The following is a 24062-nucleotide window of genomic DNA, read 5'->3' as shown; positions in this document are numbered from 1 at the left end:
TGGCAAAAGGAGGGAGGTAGAGAATGGTGGGATTTGGGGCAGGGGCTGGATCACAAAGTCCATAGTAATGGAAACCCACTGAAGTGTGTTACATAGTAGAGTGATATGATTAGATTTACATTTTAGAAAGAGCATGGTATCTTATCTTTTGTCTGAGAGTCTGACTGTTAAAGAGATACAACAGCAGAGGAGGGAGACATGGAAACATAATGAAAAACCTTGTTTTGACTGATTTGAAGATAGATGAGTAGGGGGATTTTTATTTTTTAAGTAATCCCTGCAGAGGAACACACATCAGTATGTTCAAAGATCCCCTGAGCTATATATGTCTCACAGAACATTTTCTTAGGCTGGGGTGTGAGTGGATGGAGAGGGACAGGGTTGGGAGAAGTGGTGGGGAGGCAAATCTCCATGTTGTCCCAAGGTGACAGACCATGTAATACAGTTTGCCTGGCATAAATCCCCAATTCATGCCAGTTCTCCCAGCATAACAGTAATAACCTCTTTTGTTCTCAAAAGTTTTCTCATTTGAATAATAAATTATATAAGCACCCTACTTAAAGGTGAAAATTCATTCATCTCATTTAAAAAAGAACTATCCTGGAGATCAAAGCTTCTCATCCAGACAGAGCAAAGTGAACCATCCTCTGTATTTATTCCACCCTAGAAAAACAGAAATACCCCCAGTAAAGAACAACATGAGATGAGTAATTAGTTGTTTATCAAATGTATATCTGACTAGCCTCCAGTTCCTATCCTTAAAAACTGAGCACAATTATTCTGAGGAAATGTTTCTAAAACATTCACAACTCCTAACTGGCATTTGCCTAACAACTGTACATAATCAAGTTAAAACCATCACAACCAGTAGCGTTCGGTAATTAAGAGAGGGAGTCAAATGGGCCAACTTTTACAGAAAATGGCAATTTACAGCCTAGCTTCTGGTTATAGAAGAGAGTGAGGAGACCAATGAATGGCAATATCTTTTCTTGGTTATCTGTAGACCAGGCAAATTAAGTGCCAACTGTTGGTTGGTACTAAAATTATAATTGGTTTCAAAGATAAATGAAAATCAACTCATTCTGGTTATCCACTTTATGTCAAAGAAACTATAGAAATCATTTTCTGAATTGCCAATAACAATATAATTATAAAATTATACTACCATCAAGCAAGTTATATATTTGGAATCCATACTAGGAATGAAGTGGGAAGACATAAAATAATCTTCTACAAAACTAAGTAGGAGAAAAACCATTCCTGTGGGCATATTTTAAAAATACATTACAATTAAAACATAATAATTTATGCTGATAACATATCATGCTAGGAATTCCTTTGTAGGCAATTATTTATAATAAAAATATAAGCTTGCATCTCAAGTTACAAATCTCAATTGACTCTAATAAGGAGTGAATTCCCAAAGATTAGTACCCCTTTTATGTAATAAGACACAAAGCAAATCAAGGCAAAATGATAACAAGATGCTATCAGGTTGTATTATATAAAACTAAACTGTGGATAAGAGAGAGATGCAAAAAACCCCTGATAAATCTAGACATAAGAAAACGCAGGATTTGTCCTAATTAATGGGGTGATTTCAAAGAACTAAAGTAATTGACTGAGAGATTGAGGGATGCAAGCCTTCCAGTATTTTTAAGCATAAACTAGACCGTTACTGAGTAGGCCTCTTCACAGACTGTGGTTATTGCTCTGTCTCTCCTTTTTCTTTTCCAATGGTCAAACTGGCTTGTTCTTATAAACCTGAAGAGGTTAAGCTGTAAATTATAAAGATGTATTCACTAATAGGCATAAATATGCCAAGTTTTAAAATAATGTTTGCAGAAAATTTGTGCTCACAACAATTCATTTTGTCTTGTTCATGGTATTAGTGTTGAATCATCATTAGTAAAAAAAAAAAAAAAAAAAAAAAAATCTGCTTTGGTAAAATATTTGGTTTGACCCAAAACATCTTGCTGTATTTCTTAATGTGATCATGTATACTCTATATGCTTTGCTTAGGGAGGCAAAATTGTGGCTGCCGACACAGTCAGAGTTACTAATTCACACTTTCATAGAACAGTTTATTTTATTCAATTATCCTTTTTTTTTTTTTTTTTTTTTTTGAGATGGAGTTTCGCTCTTGTTGCCCAGGCTGGAGTGCAATGGCGAGATCTCTGCTCACTGCAACCTCTGCCTTCCGGGTTCAAGCAATTCTCCTGCCTCAGCCTCCCTAGTAGTTGGGATCACAGGCATGTGCCACCATGCCCAGCTAATTTTGTATTTTTAGTAGAGACGGGGTTTCTCCATGTTGGTCACGCTGGTCTCGAACTCCTGACCTCAGGTGATCCCCCCGCCTCGGTCTCCCAAAGTGCTGGGATTACAGGTGTGAGCCACTGCGCCCGGCCCAATTACCCATTTTCTACAGACGCAAAGCATAATGTAAGCCAATCACTTTCTGTTTTGTAAATTAACCTAAATTCTTTAGAAGCTGAAGGAGTCTTAAGTGTTTAAAGTATATAAATGCCAAGTCTGTTATTCCCTAATTTGAAAAGAAGTATTTATTAAATTATATGTAATGATGAAATAATTACACAATGGAACTACTTGTTTCACTTACAGTACAATTTTATATGTTTCATAGTAAAGAAATGGTCATGTGATTGCATAAATAAAATTCAACAGAACTGTCTACTCATAATCATTAAGTTAGATACATTTTTTAGAAAATGCACATAGGGAGGCCAGGCGCGGTGGCTCATGCCTGTAATCCCAGCACTTTGGGAGGCCGAGGCGGGTGGATCACGAGGTCAAGAGTTCGAGACCAGCCTGACCAACATGGTGAAACCCCGTCTCTACTAAAAATACAAAAATTAGCCGGGCGTGGCGGTGTGCACCTGCAATCCCAGCTACTCAGGAGGCTGAGGCAGGAGAATCACTTGAACCAGGGAGGCAGAGGTTGCAGTGAGTAGAGATTGCGCCACTGCACTCCAGCCTAGGCAACAGAGTAAGACTCCGTCTCAAAAAAAAAAAAGAAAATGCACATAGGGAAAGTTTTTATGAAGTACATGTAGGTTAACAATATCTTATTACAGGTCCAAAAGAGCAGCAAAAAAAAAAAAAAATTCTTTATCATGAATTTTGAGTAACACTCTTCCTTGGCAAATGAACTAATACCCATGGTGTTAAGTAAACATTATATCAGTAAGTGCACATAAGTGCATATACATATATACTGAAATGTGTATCATCCATTCTGAAATTCAAATGTATGGTTGACTTGAAAATCACAAGGAGTCCTAATTAGAGATCATGTGGTTCATCCTGTTTCTTCCTCTCCAATTCCCATTTTATACATGAGAAAAATGAGGTCCAGGGAGGTAAAACACTTTCCTTGAGATTCTATAATAGAATAATGGCAGAGCCAGTTTGAGATCTCATGTCTCCTAAATCCCACATTCATTATATGAACACATAGGCAGGATTAAATTTAGTCATGCTAGGAAAATGTACAAGTTTATAAAGCCACAACAAGACAGTATATTTATCTCCTGCCTTCAGATTAATATTTTTCAAACTAGAGTTTCGGGAGGGTAGGACTTTTCTATAATATTTTTGTGTGTATATGTTTCAAACTTTATGTTTGAATTAAAATAAATTAAGAAAATCGATTTTGGGTATTCTAGGTGATCACCTCATGATGATACTATTACATTATTTAAGTGCCAGCTTTTACATATTCGTTTATGATTATATTGTCACAAAGTAGTACTGTATATAAATGTATACATATAAATGTATATAAATGATGCCTTCATGTCACATGAGAACAAAAATACATCATGGCACACTGCAATCTAAGTGGTGGAGACTTAAAAGCACCTCGTAGCACACAGAAATCCAGCCATGTACAACTCAAACAAACCTGCACTTTTCAGTAGTACATAGTCACATTCCAAACAGTGATTTTTTTCAGTAAAACAAATATAATTAAAATTAATTTTAAATTTATTAGTTTTGTGGTTTTATTTATATTTCATTTGTAAGTTTGTTTTTGTATAAAAGCAATAAATCCAAGAAATTTAAAATAGTTCAATACCTGTTCAGAATTTTATAAAACATATAATAAACATAATTTAGACCACAATCGGGGATCACAGGAAATTTTCTTCCTTTGAAGGCATAATTTGTTAACTGGTTTCTTTTCTGAATGGACTGCATCCTATTATATTTTGATGTTGGTGGAGAAAAGTATGAGGAAGCAAAGAAACATCCTAGCCTGCAAAAAGTTAAAACTAAGGTTGAATTGTATTTCAATAATAATATTACTGGAAAAAAAAAGGAGGAAATGTCTACGTGGTGAAAGCCTTTGCTCCTTCTAGGTTCTATCCTCTCTCTTCATACCTCTCTATGGCCTGCAGACTCTGGACAAAGAGTCTGAAGGGATTTGTCTTCAAATTTGAGTTCAGTCCCATATTTCACTTATTTAATAGTTCCTCTACTTGGACATCTTACCATCAACTTAATATCAGAATGTCAGAAACCAAACTATTTCCCCTCCCAAGACTTTGATCTTAGATTTTTTTTAATGTCACTGCTATAATCACTTTCCTTGTCATTCAAATCTGAGATTTAGTAAATGTTGTTGCCCCTTTCTCTAAAATGCCTATTGCATTCATAGCCTTTTTTCTGTTCTCATTGTTACTACTATAGTTTATACATTTATTTTCTCATACCTGGATTTTTAAAAATAATCAATTACTTATGGTATGATGTACTATGTTGTAAGTACTGTCCTGGTGATTATGACAACAAACTCTGGATACTGTCTGCCTGAACTTTAATCTCAGTTCTGCCCCTTATAAACAGAGGATTCTTGGCAAGTTAATTAACCACTCTGTACCCTAGTTTCTCCCATATAAATAATGAAGACAATAATAATAACAGTGCCTATCTTATAAGGTTGTTCTAAGAATTGAATGCGTAAAGAGTATACTGACTACATGATACAGGCCATATACAACAAACCCACAGCTAACTAAATCATACTAAATGGGGGAAAACTGAGTGCCTTCCCTTTAAGATTTGGAATACGACAAGGATGCAGACTTTTACCACTTTTATTCAACATAGCTATAGAAGTCCAAGCCAGACCAATTAGAAAATAGAAAGAAATAAAGGGCATTCACATTTGAAAGGAAGAAGTCAAATTATTCTTGTTTTTAAATTATATGACCTTATATTAAAAAAAATCCCTAAAGACTCTACCAAAAAATCTATTAGAACTGATAAACAAATTCAGTAAAGTTGTGGGAAACAAAATCAACATACAAATTCAGTAGCATTTCTGTATGCCAACAGTAAACAATCTGAAAAATAAACCAAGGAAGCAATCCTATTTACAATAGCTACAAAATAATTACCTAAGAATAAATTTAACCAAAGAAGTGAAAGATCTTTACAACAAAAGCTATGAAAAATTGATAAAAAATTTAAACAGCACACACAAAAAATGGACAGCTACCCCATGTTCATGGATTAGAGGAATGAATGTGTTAAAATGTCCATACTACCCAAAGCAGTCTACAGATTCAAATTACCAATGATATTCTTCACAGAAATAGAAAAAAAAATCCTAAAATTTATATGGAACCACAAAAGACCCAGAATAGTCAAAGCAGTCCTGAGTAAAATGAGCAAAGCTAGAGGTATCATAGTCCTTGACTTCAAATTATACTACAAAACTATAGTAACCAAAACAGCATGCTACTGGCATAAAAATAGACACATAGACTAAAATAACAGAATAGGGAAACCAGAAATAAATTGACACAGCTACAGGCAACTTATTTCAAACAAAGGCACCAAAAATAGACATTGGGGAAAGGATCGTCTACTCAAAAAATGGTGCTGGCAAAACTGGATATCCATATGCAAAATAATAAAACTAGGTCCCTATTTCTAGCCAAATACAAAAACCAAATCAAAACAAATTAAAGACAAATGTGGGACCTGAAACTATACAACTGCTAGAAGAAAACTTTGGGGAAATGCTTCAGGACATTGGTCTGGGAAAGGAATTCCTGAGTAAGACCTCAAAAACACAGGCAACCAAAGCAAAAAATGGATGAATGAGATTATATTACACTAAGAAGCTTCTGCACAGCAAAAGAAACAATTGACAATGTAAAGAGGCAACCTACAAAATGGAAAAAAATGTAAACTATTCAACTGAATAGGAATTAATAATCAAACTATATAAAGGACTCGAGCAACTCAATAGCAAAACAACACAAATAATCCAATCTATAAATGGGCAAAAAAATCCTAATAGACATATTTCAAAAGAAGACATATAAATGGCCAACGGGTATATGAAAAAAATTTTCCACATCACCAATCATTAGATAAATGCAAATTAAAACCACAATGAGATATAATCTCACTGCAGTTAAAATAGGCTTTATAAAAAAGACAATAATAGATGCTGGTGAGAAAGTGGAGAAAGGGCAATGTTTCTATACTGTTGGTAGGAATGTAAATTAGTTCAGCCATTATGGAAAACAGTACGGCAGTTCCTGCAAAAACTAAAAATAGAGCTACCATATGATCTAGCAATCTCATTACTGGGCAGATATTCAAAAGAAAGGACATCAGCATATCAAAGAAATACCTGTATATTCCCATGTTTATTGCAGCACTTTTCTCAATAGCCAAGCTATGGAATCAACCTAAGTGTCTATCAACAGATGAATAGAAGATGAGTAGATAATGTGGTATATATTCAAAATGGAATATTATTCAACTATAAAATGAATGAGATTCTGTCATTTGTAACAAAATGAATAGAACTGGAAGACATTATGTGAAGTGAAATAAGCCAGGAAAAGAAAGACAAATATTGTATGTTCTCACTCATATATGGAGGTTAAAATATGATTTCATGTAGATAGAGAATAGAATGATGGTTACCAGAGGCTCAGAAGGGTAGTGGGAGGGGAGAATAAAGACGGGTTGGTTAATGGGTACAAAAATATAGTTAGATAGTAGGAATAAGATCTAGTGTTTGGTACAAAAATAGAGTAACTATAGTTTTTTTTTATTTTTGCGTTCATGTGATTTTCTTTTTTTTTATTATACTTTAAGTTTTAGGGTACATGTGCACAACGTGCAGGTTTGTTACGTATGTATACATGTGCCATGTTCGTGTGCTGCACCCAGGAACTCTTCATTTAACATTAGGTGTATCTTCAAATGCTATCCCTCCCCCCTCCCCCCACCCCACAACAGGCCCCAGTGTGTGATGTTCCCCTTTCTGTGCCCATGTGTTCTCATTGTTCAATTCCCACCTATGAGTGAGAACATGTGGTGTTTGGTTTTGTGTCCTTGCGATAGTTTGCTGAGAATGATGGTTTCCAGCTTCATCCATGTCCCTACAAAGGACATGAACTCATCATTTTTTATGGCTGCATAGTATTCCATGGTGTATATGTGCCACATTTTCTTAATCCAGTCTATCATTGTTGGACATTTGGGTTGGATCCAAGTCTTTGCTATGGTGAATAGTGCAGCAATAAACATATGTGTGCATGTGTCTTTATAGCAGCATGATTTATAATCCTTTGGGTGTATACCCAGTAATGGGATTGCTGGGCCAAATGGTATTTCTACTTCTAGATCCCTGAGGAATCACCACACTGACTTCCACAATGGTTGAACTAGTTTACAGTCCCACCAACAGTGTAAAAGTGTTCCTATTTCTCCACATCCTCTCCAGCACCTGTTGTTTCCTGACTTTCTAATGATCGCCATTCTAACTGGTGTGAGGTGGTATTTCATTGTGGTTTTGATTTGCATTTCTCTGATGGCCAGTGATGATGAGCATTTTTTCACGTGTCTTTTGGCTGCATAAATGTCTTCTTTTGAGAAGTGTCTGTTCATATCCTTTGCCCACTTTTTGATGGGGTTGTTTGTTTCTTTCTTGTAAATTTGTTTGAGTTCATTGTAGATTCTGGATATTAGCCCTTTGTCAGATGAGTAGACTGCAAAAATTTTCTCCCATTCTGTAGGTTGCCTGTTCACTCTGATGGTAGTTTCTTTTGCTGTGCAGAAGCTCTTTAGTTTAATTAGATCCCATTTGTCAATTTTGGCTTTTGTTGCCATTGCTTTTGGTGTTTTAGACATGAAGTCCTTGCCCATGCCTATGTCCTGAATGGTATTGCCTAGGTTTTCTTCTAGGGTTTTTATGGTTTTAGGTCTAACATTTAAGTCTTTAATCCATCTTGAATTAATTTTTGTATAAGGTGTAAGGAAGGGATCCAGTTTCAGCTTTCTACTTGTGGCTAGCCAGTTTTCCCAGCACCATTTATTAAATAGGGAATCCTTTCCCCATTTCTTGTTTTTGTCAGGTTTGTCAAAGATCAGATGGTTGTAGATATGCGGTAACTCTAGTTAACAATATATTGTTGTATATTTCAAAATAATCAGAAGAATGGATTTGGAATGTTCCCAATACAAAGAAATGATAAGTATTTGAGATGATGTATAACCCAATTCCTCTGATTTGATCATTACACACTTGTATCAAAATATCACTTATACCCCATAAATATGTACAGCTATTATATACACATACAAATTAAATATGAAAAAGTATACTGGTTAACACATAATAAGCAGTCAATAAATTTTGTCTATTATCGTATAACATCTCCTATCTAATCTCCCCAAAGCAAACAGCTTCTGCATAGTGCCCTCTCTGTTTAGTGTGTGAGCAAGCCTACGTACATTTTACTTTATCCACATGAATGTATTTTGCCTCTCTGTCTTTGGTTTAATAACTGCATGTTTTCAGCATTATAACCAAAAGGAAAGATAGATACGAGAGGAAGAGAGTGTTGAGAGGAATGGCAGAAAGAAGCTGTCTGATGAAGTAGCACAGTGGGGAATAAAGCTTGAAAAGAATAATAGAAAAATGTACATTTAGGAGTCAGACAGATCTTACATCAACTTCCAAATTTAATATTCCTAGCTGTGTGACCCTGTGCAAGTAACTTACTAACTCTGTCTCCACTTTCTCATTTGTAAATTGAGAGTACTAACAGTACCAAACTTACAGGGTTGTTGTAAGGTAATCCATACAAAAATACTTAGAATGATAAAATATGAGCTCTATGGGGGTAGGGACTTTTCTCTGTCTTGTTCATTACTCTGTCACTTCCTAGACTAGCATTTCGCCCACAGCAAGCACTCAATAAATATAGATGCCTGAATAACATTCCTGGCCATAGTGGGCACATAGTAAATAATAGCTAATATGATAATTCATCCCCCTATTACCTCTGCACCTGTTGTATTTGTATCAATTCTGCAGAGTGAAATGGAACCCAGAGAATTCACACTATAACATTACAGCCTCAGAGGAAGAGATATTGATCTATATTGTCAAATCAATAAAGAAGCCAATCAATACATAGGAGACCTTTGTATGTCAGCTGTCTGTAAGTCCCTAACTTCATTTTCATTCATCTTCTAACAGTGTTTTCTCTCTTTCACTAGAAAAAGTCAATATTAAAATCAGACCTGAGAAAATGTTTTTTTGGACATTGTGGCAAAATCAAGACAAGATGACTATATTTCTTTGATTCAGAGTACAGAGAGCTATGGAACAGAGTCACAAGACTGGGTTGAAATATTGGTTCTGTTACAAGCTGCTTTTTTAACTTGGCTGATTCATTATCCCTCTTTAGGCCTCAGTTGCCTCATCTCTTTCTCACAGGAGAAAAACACGTCATATCCTCCTTTCAATCAGGTATGTTATATGAAAACAATTTACCCATAAGCTCTCAAAGTCTGAAATTCTCTCTGACCACAACTACCTATCTTTCTAAGCCCCTTAAACCCCCTTTTCCCTTGAATCAGAAAGCATGGTGTAAAATACAGTGCTTCTCAATAGTTTCAGCAACAAAGGAGCATTTTATTTTTCTCTATGTTCTCCCAAGCTGAAAAGAATATCTCCCAGATCAACTGCATTTATGATATAAAATTCGTTTTCCTCATTTCTATTCATCAAAGGCATATATAGCTGCCAATCAGTTTCCCATCAGCATGAGATAGCCAGTATTACCAAAATGAGTTGATATAATTTCAGGCAAAAGCAAAGAAACTTGACATTTTAGTCAGGTTGTGTAATTTATCACGAGTAAATTAATTCTCTCTGTTAGGCTTCTTTCAAATATTGAAAATAACTCATAGATTCTCATTATTACCTTCACAGATGCCCCCCAGGGATAGGGTGTGGGCAGAAAACTCAGGTTAGGAGTCACTCTTGTAATAGAAAGAATACTGGATTCTAATAAATGATTCAGAATCTCAGAGCCTCAGTTTTGACTTTCTGTTGAAAGGAAAGAACAATACCTGACATACTACCTCCTAGCTACCCTTTTTGAGTAAGTTCTATGTGTCAGTCCTTTTGATAACTGCTTTAAATACACGATCTTATTTTAATCTTACAGCCATCTCATGGAGTAGTTGTTATCTCCACTTTACAAATGATGAAACTGAGGTGCAACAGGCTAAGTGACTGTACAAGGTTCTACCACTGGTAAATGTCAGAGCAGGGATAGAAACCCAGGTCTGGTTTAGTCCATGTTAAGAGCATATTCGGCCATGCTCTTAACAGCTCTGTCATACCCTCATATCCTGGATTTTTAACCATTATACAAATGTAAGGGATAGTTGCTATTAGCATTTGTGAAGAAATTCCATTTCTATGACCCCCTCCCTATGTTTCATGTTCATCTCTTTTACTTTTACTTCATTGCTTACAGCTCCAATCTACACTCATTGGCTAGTTCGGAAACAGACTGATAAAAATCCTTCAAAGGCTAACTTTCTACTACTTTTGTTTTGCCACTGACAAATTCTGAGTAATATCCAGGATGGAGAAAGCCCACAATAGGAACAGAGTTGTTCTTATGACCCCTATTTCTGCCTATCAAAACCTAATCCCTCAAGGTCACTCCCTCCATGAAGCTATTAATGGCCTACATCACTTTGTAACTCTCTCTTGAAATTACTGATAACATTCTGCTTTCTTTCATAGTTATTTCTGTAATAGTTTCGACCCCCCATAGAATACTGTAAAGTTTTAGGGGAAACAAATGGTTTTACTCATTAGGTTGGATTACAATATAGCTGAAAAAGACCTCAGACATCATTAAATCCAGGACTTTGGCTCTAAAATGAGAAGTGAATCTCTAGGTCATACAAGTAAGTGGCAAAAATAGGATTAGAAGGCAAGTTTCCTGATTCTAAGACCAGTGGCCTCACTCTTGACTTTGCATCCCATACAATGTCTATTGTGATGCTCCGCACATAGTAGCTATTCAAGAAATATTTGTTAAATAGAATAGAAAGTTGGGGAAAACATTGAAAAGCTGATGCATTTTTTACTTTATTAAATGTGAGAGAACATGCTCCTAGTTAGTGAACATGTTACAGAGAATAGAAGGTAAATGGCTGACTGAAATATTTATTTGGAAGGAAAAGTGTACGTCACTAAATGTTTTTCAGTTTAGGTACAAAATCTGTTTCAGAAAAAATATTTTTTTCTCAATCCCTGCTTTCATCTTAACTGCATGTACTCTATGAAAGCTGCTCATTCATTCTGTTATCACAACACATTTCCTCAAATTCTGAATATCCAACACAGCGTGCTTTTCCCTAAATGTATTTTATTAGCTTTTATCACCATATCATTCTGCTTAAATGATTGTATTAGCACAAGGAAGAATCATACAAGCCTATGACCCACCAAAATTTTGGATTCTAATCTATACCTCTTCCATCTTTCATAAGTCCTTAAATTGCTAGCTTAGAAATATAAGCTGAAAGGCGTAAATAAAAGACAGCATTCTTCATAAAGTGAAAATGGTGATCTATGTCTCTCAAACCTTTACCCTCTCAGTTTTCATGTATAATATTTCACACTTCAAGAATCTACCTTCTACCTCAAACCTCATATATTAACAATTAACTGACATCAGCCTATTCTGCTATTTTTTTCTCCTTTGCTTCTCTGAAGTACAGACTATTTGTTATCATCCAATAGTTTCCATGAAACAAGGAGAATGTCCTTTTGAAAACTAATTAGAGTAGTTATGCTACTGTATCTATACAGTGTAGATAAGCTCATATATGCACACTTTGGAGAGACTGTTATTCCATTTTTTGATGGCAAAATGGCCTTGTTATAGAGAAATATTATTTCAATTTGTAAGATTTTAATTCCAGATTTGCTTACTTTTTATAGTCATTTATCTGGGAGGAAAGCGTTTTCATAGTCTTCAAATGGTCTTCAAGTTTGAGTTTAGGTTAAACCTCAAATATCTCCCAAAAGCAGTCTATTTTCCAAGTGTGGTATTCTTCAACTGGCCTACACACACAGTTTACTGCTATGATGGGAGCCTGCCTATTTATAATGAGTACCTAAGTAAGTTCACATTGGAGTTTCTTTTTCATGGTACTCTATCTCATATGATTCACTAATTATTTTACATGAGTAAACCTGGTCTTCTAAACTACAGAGAAAAATATGTATGGGCAGAAACTTTGTCTTATAACTTTCTTATATCCAATAGTATCTAGCAAAGTGCTGGATGCAGCATAAACCTTCATAAATATGTACAGAATTAAAATTACTGATTTTTTTTCTAACTAGCATGACTTTCAAATACCAAGAAAAAGATCAGATTAACAAACAGGAAATCCAGTCTGTTTGGCAAATTTAGGTATAGAGCAATTAAATACTTAAGATTATCTCAGTATTCATCTCTCTCTCTCTCACACACACACACATACACACACACACACACACACAGACACACACACATGCACACATACCCCTAAATATTCATCAATTTGGGGAAGGGTCTGACAAAAATAAATTATGGAATACTCATGTAATGAAATTACAGGCAGCAATTTGAAGAAATGATTAGATCAATCTATGCTAATATGAAATCTCTAAAACACATCACGAAGAGGAGAAAACACAAAATGTAGAACTTAATATCAAGTTTGCCCCCATTTGTGTAAAAGAAAAAATGTACAGACAACACAGACACATCCTCTAAGCTTGTGTAACTATAGAAATTTGGGGAAAGTTTATACAAAAAATCTGTTAAGAGTGGTTGCCTCTCAAAGCAGGACTGACAGTGTGGGGCAGAAGATGGAATTACTTTTGTTACCTGCAATGTTTATGCTGCTCAAACATTTTACTCACTGTATATATGCATTTGTTTTTGAATTTATAAAGCTGTTTAACTGAAAAAATTAATAAATTAATGTGTCAAATGATGAATGGCATAGCTGATTTGGTAATTTTGTCCACTGATTGACAATCAACATACAGATTGTTCAATAAGACAAAATTACTTCAAATTTCACTTTAGGAATTTCCTATAGGTTGATATCATTAAAAAGGACAATTAGACCACTTCAAAACCCTCTTTAATCAATAACTAGTTTTCCTTGCATACACCTACTCCTATTATGCTGATATGACTTGGAAAAGAATAACAGAAAGACATATTTATTTAAAATATCCAGACTAGGAACTCAGTGGCTCTTTTAGAATAGTGATAATTTCTGAAAAATAAAAAAAGAGTCTAAGGGTTTATCTTTTACTATGAAGAACAACAAAGTCTCAGATATTTGAGAAATGCTGAGAAGCAGACTTAGAAGCTCCAGAGTAAGGTAGCTGCCATTTTTCAGCCAATCAAAGCAGCAGCAGCAGAAAAAGGGATTTTCCCCAGTAAATATTAAAAAATAGGTTAATATAAAACCTTCATGACCAGAGACAAATTTCATATTTCTTACAGGAGGAAGAGGGAAGAATACTTGCCAGAAGGAAAAGTAAATCTCTCAAAGCAAACATGTAAACCGTGACTTGGGGGAGCACTTGGCCTAATTTGTGAATGCCTTGTCAATGGTTCACAAAGAGCATGTTAAGGATACATGCAGAACTCTAAATTTACTGGGACCAACTAGCCTCAATAAGTATATTATCTGTATGAACTGAGATACTCACATCTGAGCAGTAGCATAGGACCTTCAGTTTTTCTGTGTAGCAATGAAGCCTGGCTTTTCTTAATCATCTAATCTTCGTTGCCCAGGCCCCATGTGACAAGTCTTCCTAGAAAGCTAGTTGGGGTTAATGGCACAAACTGGAATGTAAGAATTGAGCCAAGCTACACAGCCCACATGCAGATCTTGTTTTGTTAAGAAATAATTATTAAGTGCTTATTGTACGAGATATTGTGAGGAAAGGAAAACCATGAAATAAGTAGAAGACATGGGCTTTGGTTTCGAAAAACTTACGAAACAGTTGGCAGGACAAGACTTGTGCACATGAAAAAACTAGAGAACAATAAATACCATTATGTAATCAAGTTCTGGGTTATAAAGAACATTATGAACGTTATAGTTCAAATCATTGATGGATTTCAACAAACTGAGCCAGCTTCTCATAAATGAAGGCATAGAAAAATATCTTGAAAGCAAGCAATGAGGCAATAAATGTTTAATATATTTTCTTCAAACAAGTTAACCAATTCCCAGAAAGTCAAGTCTAGTTTCAAGTAATGAATTATTACTTTTGCCTTTTTCTGAAACAGCCTGAAAAATATAGCAGGTACAGGGTTTTTTTGTTGTTGTTGATTGTTTGTTTGTTTGTTTGTTTGTTTTTGAGACAGGTCTCGCTCTGTCGCCCATGCTGGAGTGCAGTAGCACAATCTCGGCTCACTGCAACCTCCGCCTCCCAGATTCAAGTGATTCTCCTGCCTCAGCCTCCTGAGCAGCTGGGACTACAGGCACGTGCCACCACGTCCAGCTAATTTTTTGTGTTTTTAGTAGAGACGGGGTTTCACCATGTTGGCCAGGCTGGTCTTGATCTCCTGACCTCGTGATCCAGCTGCCTCAGCCTCCCAAAGTGCTGGGATTACAGGTATGAGCCACCATGCCCAGCTCAGATTGTTGTTCTTTAGGACACCTGGCAAAAGTCTGACTGGCCTAGGGACTCTGACTCTGTCAAGATGGAGTACTTTTATAGGGCAGAGCAATTAGGCAAGAGAAAGAAATAAAGAGCATCCAAATAGGAAGAGAGGAAGTTGAACTCTCCCTGTTTGCAGGTGGTATGATTTTATATCTAGAAAACCTTATACACTTAGCCCAAAAGCTCCTTAGGCTGATAACTTCAGTGAAGTCTCGGGGTAAAAAATCACTAGAATTCTTTTTTTTTTTTTTTTTTTTTGAGATGGAGTCTCGCTGTCACCCAGGCTGGAGTGCAGTGGCGCCATCTAGGCTCGCTGCAAGCTCCGTCTACCGGGTTCACGCCATTCTCCTGCCTCAGCCTCCCAAGTAGCTGGGACTACAGGTGCCCACCACTGCGCCCGGCTAATTTTTTGTATTTTTAGTAGAGACAGGGTTTCACCGTGTTAGCCAGGATGGTCTCGATCTCCTGACCTCGTGATCCACCTGCCTTGGCCTCCCAAAGTGCTGGCATTACAGGCATAAGCCACCATGCCTGGCCTAGAATTCTTATACTCCAACAACAACCAAGCCAAAAGCCAAATCAGGAATACAATCTCATTGACAATTGCCGCAAAAGAATAAAATACCTAGGGATACAGCTATCCAGGGAGGTGTAAGATCTCTATAATGAGAACTGCAAAATACTACTCAAACAAATCAGGGATGACACAAAAAAAAATGGAAAACATTCCATGTTCACGGATAGGAAGAATCAATATCATTAAAATGGCCATACTGCCCAAAGCAATCTACAGAGTCAATGCTATTTCTATCAAACTACCAATGATATTCTTCACAGAATTAGAAAAAAAAAACTATTTTAAAACTCATACGAAACCAAAAAAGGGCCCGAATAGCCAAGGAAATCCTAAACAAAAAGAACAAAGCTGGAGACATCACACTACTTGACTTCAAACTATACTACAGGACTACAGTAACCAAAACAGCATGGTACTAGTACAAAACAAGACACATAGACCAGTGAAACAGAATAGAGGCCACACACCTACAGCCATCTGCTCTTTCTTTCTTTCTTTTTTTTTTTTTTTTGACAGTCTTGCTCTTGTTGCCCAGTCTAAAGTGCAGTGGTGTGATCTCGGTTAACTGAAACCTCTGCCTCCCGGGTTCAAGCAATTCTCATACCTCAGCCTCCCAAGTAGCTGGGATTACAGGTGTGTGCTACTATGCCCGGCTAATTTTTCTATTTTTAGTAGAGATGGGGTTTCACCAGGATGGCCAGGCTGGTCTTGAACTCCTGGCCTCAAGTGATCTGCCCACCTCAGCCTCCCAATGTGCTGGGATTATAGGAGTGAGCCACTGCGCCCAGACCAGCCATCTGTTCTTTAACAAAGCTGACAAAAGCAAGCAATGGGGAAAGGACTCCCTACTCATTTATTGTTGACAAATGGTGCTGGGATAACCGGCAAGCCATATGCAGAATATTAAAACTGGACCCCTTCCTTATACTATATACAAAAATCAACTCAAGATGGGTTAAAGACTTAAATAGAAAACCTAAAACTATGAAAACCATGGAAGACAACTTAGGCAATACCATTCTGGACACAGAAACGAGCAAAGATTTCATGACAAAGATGCCAAAAGTAATTGCACCAAAAGAAAAAATTGACAAATGAGATCTAATTAAACTAAAGAGCTTCTTCACAGTGAAAGAAACTATCAACAGAGTAAACAGACAACCTAAGGAATGGGAGAAAATTTTTGCAAACTGTGTATCAAAGAAAAGGCTAATATCCAGCATCTATAAGGAACTTAAACAAATCTGCAAGAAAAAAACAAGCAACCCCATTAAAAAGTGGGCAAAGGACATGGACAGACACTTCTCCAAAGACATACACGCAGCCAACAACTGTATGAAAAAAAAGCTCAGTATCACTGATCATTAGAGAAATGCAGGTCAAAACCACAATGTGATTTCATCTCATACCAGTTAGAATGTCTACTATTAAAAAGTCAAAAAATAACAGATGCTGGCAAGATTATGAAGAAAAAGGAATGCTTATACACCATTGGTGGGAATGTAAATTAGTTTAGCTGTTGTGGAAAACAGTGTGACACTTACTCAAAGACCTAAAAACAGAACTACCATTCATCGCAGCAATCCCATTACTGGGTATATACCCAAAGGAATATAAATTGTTCTATCATAAAGACACATGCAAACATATGTTAATTGCAGCACTATTTGCAATAGCACAGAAATGGAATAAACCTAAATGCCCATCAATGGTAGAAGGGATAAAGCAAATGTGGTACATATATATCATGGAATACTATGCAGCCATATTATGGTACGTATATATCATGGAATACTATGCAGCCATAAAAAAGAATGAAATCATGCTTTACAGGAACATGGATGGAGCTGGAGGCCATTATCCTTAGCAAACTAATGCAGGAACTGAAAACCAAATACCACATGTTCTCACTTATAAGTGGGAGCTAAATAATGAGAACACATGGACATGTGGAGGGGAACAACAGACGCTGGGGCCTACCAGAGGGTGGAGGTTGGGAGCATGGAAAGGATCAGGAAAAATGATGAATGGATATTAGGCTTAATACCTGGGTGAAGAAATAATCCGTACAACAAACCCCATGACACAAGTTTACCTATTAACAAAACTGCACATGTACCCCTGAACTTAAACATTAAAAAGTTTTAGGAACCCACATTTAAGCTGATTAAAAGACTTTTTTTTTTTTTTTTGAGATAGGGTCTCACTCTGTCGCCTAGGCTGGAGTGCAGTGGTGCAATCTTGGCTCACTGCAACCTCCGCCTCCTGGGTTCAAGCAATTCTCCTGCCTTGGTCTCTAAAGTAGCTGGGATTACAGGCATGCACCACCATGCCTGGCTAATTTTTATATTTTTAGTAGAGATGGGGTTTCACCACGTTGGCCAGGCTGGTCCCAAACTCCTGGACTCAAGTGATCTGCCCACCTCGGCCTCCCAAAGTGCTGGGATTACAGTCGTGAGCCACTGTGCCTAACCTAAAAGACCTTTTTAATAGTTGGTTAAAAAGGACAGGTTGTAGCTTAAGAGGTAATAAGTCTTCTGTTGTTAGAGGCATTCAAGTATGAACTTAAAAACCTGTGAAAATGATGCTATGGAGAGAATTCCAGCTCAGGAGGCATGAAGAGAAATGAATTTATGTGAAGCTTCAAGATTAAGGGGTCATCCTAAATTCAGTACCAATCTATTATACCTTCCTCAACTACTTCCATTCCCTGAACGGGATATCATCTCAGATATCAAGGACCATAAGGATTTTAAATATCCTAGTCTAGACTAGTCTACTTGAATCTTCATCACTGGTTTATTGCACCAAAAATTATAATGGCATATTTGAAGGATCTTTCCATGCAAAGCATTAAAACAAATGGTGTTTGTGTTCATCTCTCAGTTTACTATAAAAGTAACTTAAAATCTCATTCTCTGAACAATCTGTCCTCATTGAAATAAGAAAAATAATAAATAATATTGATCTATCATCATTAGTATAAAAATATTCTAAACATATCTGGTTGGCTGGCTGTTTACATACCTACCTACTGATCTATCTGAAAGAATGAACTGAAAAATATATACCAAATATGAAGTTTGGCTGACTCTGAGTGGTAGGTCTATAGATGGTAATTTTTTGTTCCTTACTTTTGTCTTCTAATTTTTTCAAAATAGGGATAACTGGCTAGCCTTATGCAGTGGATTGAAACTGGACCCATTCCTTTTACGATATATAAAAATCAACTCGAGATGGATTAAATATTTAAATGTAACATCATAAAACTATAAAAACTATAGAAGAAAACCTAGGAAATACCATTCTGGACATCAGCCCTTGCAAAGATTTCATGATGAAGACATCAAAAGCAATTGCAATGAAGATAAAATTTGACAAATGGGACTTAACTAAACTAAAGAACTTCTTCACAGCAAAAGAAACTGTCAATACAATAAAGAGACAACCTACATAATGGGAGGAAGTATTTGCAAACTGTGCATCTGACAAAGGTCTAATGTCCAGAATCTATAAAGAACTTGAATAAATTAACAAAAAACAAGCCCATTAAAAAGTGGGCAAAAGACATGAACAGACATTTTTCAAAAGAAGACATACATGCAGCCAACAAACATAAAATATGATCAATATCACTAATCATTAGATAAATGTACATCAAAACCACAATAAGATAACATCTCACACCAGTCAGAATGACTATTATTAAAAAGTCAAAAAACAACAGGTGCTTGCAAGGCTGCAGTGAAGAGGGAACACTTATACTCTGCTGGTGGGAATGTAAATCCCATGTGGAAAGCCATGTTCAGCCATGTGGAAAGCAGTTTGGTGATTTCTCAAATAACTTAAAAGAGAACCACCATTTGACCCAGCAATCCCATTATTGGGTATATACCTAAAGAAATATAAATCATTCTGCCATAAAGACACATGCATGTATATGTTCATTGCAGCACTGTTCACAAGAGCAAAGACATGGAATCAACCTAAATACCTATCAATGGTAGACTAGGTAAAGAAAATGTGTTACATATACACCATAGAATACTACACACCCATGAAAAAAGACTTATATCATGTCATTTGCAGGAACATGGATGGGGCTGGAGGCCATTATCCTAAGTAAATTAATACAAGAAAATAAAACCAAATACCACATGTTCTCACTTACAAGATGGAGCTAAAAATTTAGTACACATGGGCACAAAAAAGGGAACAATAGACACCAGGGCCTATTTGATGGTGGAGGGTGGGAGGAGGGTTAGGATAGAAAAAGTACTTATTGGGTACTATGCTCATAACCTGGGTGACAAAATAATCTGTACACCAAACCCCCATGATATGCAATTTGCCTATGTAACAAATTTGCATGTGCACCCCTGAACCTAAAAGTCTAAAAAATAAGATAAAATAAATATTTATCTCTTGCAAAATAACAAGAGTTCCCCAGCTTATCTGCTATAGAAGTCAGGCTGGCAATATAATTAAATGAATGGGCCAAGGTGTAAGACAATAGGGAAGAGTAGTGACTTGCATAACCTGGAAAATATATTCCCTTTTGAAAAGGCATGGTTGCTACTCAGTTCTAGATGTTATTGGTATAAGGGAATTAAAGTGAAGCTAAACAGATTTTTATGTTAGTCTTAGCTGCTTAAATGATGGCAACTAGTGAAAATTTTAAAACAGAATAGATATATGGACCTGTATATGGTCAGTTTACCACTTTTGAAATGAATATTCTGCTTGCTCTAACAGGAGAGTGGTCATGCCCCACACATTCTTCCCTGGCTTGTTCCAGCAATAAATCCAGGTTTTCAGACTCTCCATGGAAGTAGATTTGGCACAGATAGAGCATCTCAACTTTTATAGCCCTTACCAGCAACTCACTCCTAAATCAAATAGCTCTAGAAGTTGTTGGGTCTGTGCAGTCCTGAGTCTCCTAAACTATAGAAAACAAAAAGATGACTTTTGAAATTACAAACATTCAGCAGCTATCTCCCCAGGTTCAAAATGAGCAGTCTGATCAAGAATACAGTCATATGTCTCAGACCCTCCACTTTGGTTACGGCAGAATAAATGTGAGATAAAATCTAGCCCCCAGCTTCTCTGCAAGGAAAGGAAAAGCTGGAACACACATCTAACACCCCAACCTCTCCAGCTGTATCCCAAAGGACTGGCTTCAATCTCACCTTACTCAAGGCAATAACATGACTTGACACTGTCTAATTTGGGGGAATCCAATAAGAAGAATAACAGCAGGTTGGACAAGCACAAGGAATTTAGAGGCACTAAGAATCTCTGGGTGGGCTGATTGGTGAGAAATATCTCCTCCATGAGACCAGTCTAATAAGACTGAGAGAGGAGAATTTTTATCTAATTCACAGAAAGTATCAGAGAGTCAAGTAAAATGAAGAAATAGAGAAATGTTTTTCAAATTAATGAACAAGATATATCTCCAAAAGTAGACCTTAATGAAATGGAGATATGTGATTTACCTGACAGGAAAATCAAAAGGATCATCATAAAGATGCTCACTGAATTAAGGAGAGCAATGCATGATCAAATTGAGAACTTTAACAAAGAGACAGAAAATATTAAAAAGTATCAAACATGAATAATTGAGCGAAAGAATATATTAACTAAATGAAACAATCCAACAAGAGGTTCAACATCAGACTTGATCAAGCAGAGGAAGACAGGAAGACAGGTCACTGGTAAATATCCAATCTGAGAAGCAAAAAGGGAAAAGAATAAAAAAGATTAAAGACAGCCCAAGGGATTTATGGGACACCATCATACAGAATATGATACACATTTTCAGTGTACCCGAAGGAGGAGAGAGAGAAAGGAACAGAAAAATACATTCAAAGAAATCATGGCAGAAAACTTCCCAAGTGTGAGGAAGAAAATAGAAATTCAGATTCAGTAAGCTTAACAGTCATCTATAATAGGATGAATTCAAAGAAACTCACACCAAAACACTTAATAATTAAACTGTCGAAGGTTAAAGACAAAGGTAGAATATTGAAAGCTGCAAAGAAAAAGTGAATTGTTATATACAGAGAAACTTCTCTAAGATTACCAGCAGATTTTTTCAACAGAACCCCTGCAGGCCAGAGGGAATAGAATGATATATTCATAAAGCTGAAAGAAAAAATATGCCAACTAACAATACTATACCCAGTGTCTTAATCTATTTAGTGTTGCTATAACCTGAGACTGGGTAATTTATGAAGAAAGTAAGTTTATTTGGTTCACAATTTTGGTGCTTAGAAAGTCCAGAATTGGGTTGTTGAATTTGGTAAGGGCCTCAGGCTGCTTCCACTTATGGCAGAAAGCAGAAATAAAATAGACACATGCAAAGAGATCATATGGCAAGATAGGATGCAAGAGAGAGAAACCAAGGAAGCCAGATTTTTTTTTAATAACCTTCTCTCTTAGGAACTAATCTACTCCTATGAGAGTGAGAACTTCCTGCCAGAGAAGGACATTAATTTATTTAAGAGGGATGTGTCCCCACGACCCAAAAACCTCCCACTGGGCCTTATTTCTCAACACCAACACATTAGGGATCAAATTTCAACACAAGTTTCAGAGGAGACAAACCCAAACCATAGCACCCTGCAATCTTGTCCTTCAAAAATGAAGGGGAGATAAAAAAAAACTTTCTCAGACAATCAAAAGCTAAGATAATTTTTCACCACTAGACCACCTCATAAGAAATACTAAAAGAATTCCTTCAAGCCAATGGAAAATGTTGCTAAGTAGCAACATGAAAATATATGAAAAAATAAAACTGACTGGTAAAAGTAAATACATAGTCAAATTAAGAACATTCTTATACTGAAATGATGGTGTGAAAATCAATTATATCTAGTATGAAAGTTAAAAGATAAAACTATTATAAACAACCATAGATACAATCATTTGTTAAGGGATATAAACTATAAAAGATACAAAATGTGTCATGAAAAACAAAGTGTGGGAAGGCATAAAACGTAGAGTGTGTGCAAGTGTTCAAAGTTAAGTTGTCACCAGCTTAAAATATTCTGTTATTAGTATAACATGTTTTAAGATTATTTATATAAGCCCCATGTTAGCCATAATGAAAAATTCTTAGTAGATACACAAAATGCAAAAAGAAATGATTCAAGGTAAACCATTAAAGAAAATCATTAAACCACAAAGGAAGATATCAAGAGAGGAAAAAAAGAACAAAGGATCTGCAAATTAACAAGAAAACAATTAACAAATGCCAATAGGTAAGTAAATAGTAATAGGTAATTATTGATAGGTAAGGACTTAAGTTTAAATGAATTAAATTCTCCAATCAAAAGACACTATGTGACTGAATGGATATAAAAAACAAGAACTAACTACATGCTGCCTACAAGACACTCACTTTATCTCTAAAGACACATATAGACTCAAAGTGAAGGTACTGAAAAGATATTCCATAGAAATAAAAAGCAAAGGGGAGCAGGGTAACTATATTTATATTAGATAATGTGGATGTTAAGTCAAAATCTGTAAAAAGAGATAAAGAAGGTCATTAAATAATAATAAAGGGGTAAATTCATCAAGAAGTCATAACAATTGCAAGTATATATATGTCCAACATCAGGGCAACTAATCAAGCAAATATAGATCTAAATGGAGAGATAAATTACAATTCAATAATAGCAGAAGACTTAAGCACCCCAGTTTCAATTTTGGACAGATCATCTAGACAGATAATCAATAAGAAAACATTGGATTTGAACTAGACTTTAGACAAAAACACCTAATAGACATTTACAGACTAGTTCACCCAACAGGAACAAAATACACGTTCCTCTCAAGTACACATGAAGCATTCCAGGACAGATAATCTGTTAGGCCATAAAACAAATTTTAACAAATTTAAGAAGACTGAAATCATATTGAGTATCTTTTCCGACTACAATGGCATAAAACTAGAAATCAATAAAAGGATGAATCTTAGAAAATGCACACATATGTGGAAATTAGACAACATACTTCTGAACAACCAATGGGTTGAAGAAGAAATAAAAATAAAAATAAAAAATATCTTGAGATAAAGAAAATGAAAACAACACAGCAAGCTTTATGGAATGCAGCAAAAGCAGTTTTAAGAGGGAAGTTCAAAGTGACAAAAACCTGACTTAAAAAAATAAAAATTTTAAATAAACAACCTATGAAATTAGAAAAAATCATACACTAAGCCCAAACTTAGCAGAAAGAAGAAAATAATAAAGATCAGAGAAGGAAAAAAAAATAAGAAACTAGAAAAAGAGACCAACAATACTAAAAGTTGTGTTTTTGAAAAGATAAACAAAACTGACATAACTTTAGCTAGACTAACAAAGAAAAAAGAGAAGACACAGGCCGGGCACACTGACTCATGCCCGTAATCCCTGTACTTTAGGA

The 24062-nt window shown here is 35.8% G+C and overlaps 1 protein-coding gene across 1 annotated transcript in view; it reads right to left on the bottom strand.

The window, feature by feature from the left end:
* The window catches only part of IL1RAPL2 (interleukin 1 receptor accessory protein like 2), a 570279-nt gene that overhangs the window by 374538 nt on the left and 171679 nt on the right, over positions 1-24062 (bottom strand). The window lies entirely within an intron of this gene.

The sequence above is a fragment of the Pan paniscus genome, chromosome X (assembly GCF_029289425.2).
Source record: "Pan paniscus chromosome X, NHGRI_mPanPan1-v2.0_pri, whole genome shotgun sequence".
In the NCBI taxonomy this organism is placed as follows: Eukaryota; Metazoa; Chordata; class Mammalia; order Primates; family Hominidae; genus Pan; species Pan paniscus.
The sequence above is the reverse complement of the archived record's forward strand: the minus strand, read 5'-3'. Positions and strand labels throughout refer to the sequence as shown.